Below are 462 nucleotides of genomic sequence, written 5' to 3' on the forward strand. Positions count from 1 at the left end.
TGCATCTCAGAGTTGATGTTCACTCTGGGATTTGAACCCAGTACCTTTCGCTTCAAACGCCATCACGTTATCCACTCGGCCACTGAGTCCTGATAGCCACTTGCTTGTGTAATAAGGTGAAGTTTAAATTCATTTAGTATTTTTTGTTTAAATCTTCTCATTGATGTTTAGGACTGCAACTGGTCAGTCTCTAATTGGCATATCATTTTATGAAATATACCTTTGTAGTTAATATTGGTCAGTTTATTTTTAATTACAAGAGAAGGGACTTGGAAAAAAGTAGAGTGAAATCAGCAACGCTTGCTTTTTTCTACCATCGATTCCTCAACAAAGATACATATGAAAGGTCTTATTCATTGATCATATGATTACATTGAATGATGTTGGCAGTTGGTAAATATTATCTTTAAATGACGCTGTAACAAATTAAGGGATATATATACATGAGAATTTGTGAAATAG

At 34.0% G+C, this 462-nt stretch overlaps 1 non-coding gene across 1 annotated transcript; it reads right to left on the reverse strand.

Moving 5' to 3' along the window:
- Positions 1 to 19: 19 nt before the first annotated feature.
- On the reverse strand, positions 20 to 86 carry Smp_tRNA_00967_Gln_TTG.1.1. Its single transcript has one exon. It is a non-coding gene (tRNA).
- Positions 87 to 462: the final 376 nt, after the last annotated feature.

This window comes from Schistosoma mansoni, chromosome W (genome assembly GCF_000237925.1).
Source record: "Schistosoma mansoni strain Puerto Rico chromosome W, complete genome".
Lineage (NCBI taxonomy): Eukaryota > Metazoa > Platyhelminthes > Trematoda > Strigeidida > Schistosomatidae > Schistosoma > Schistosoma mansoni.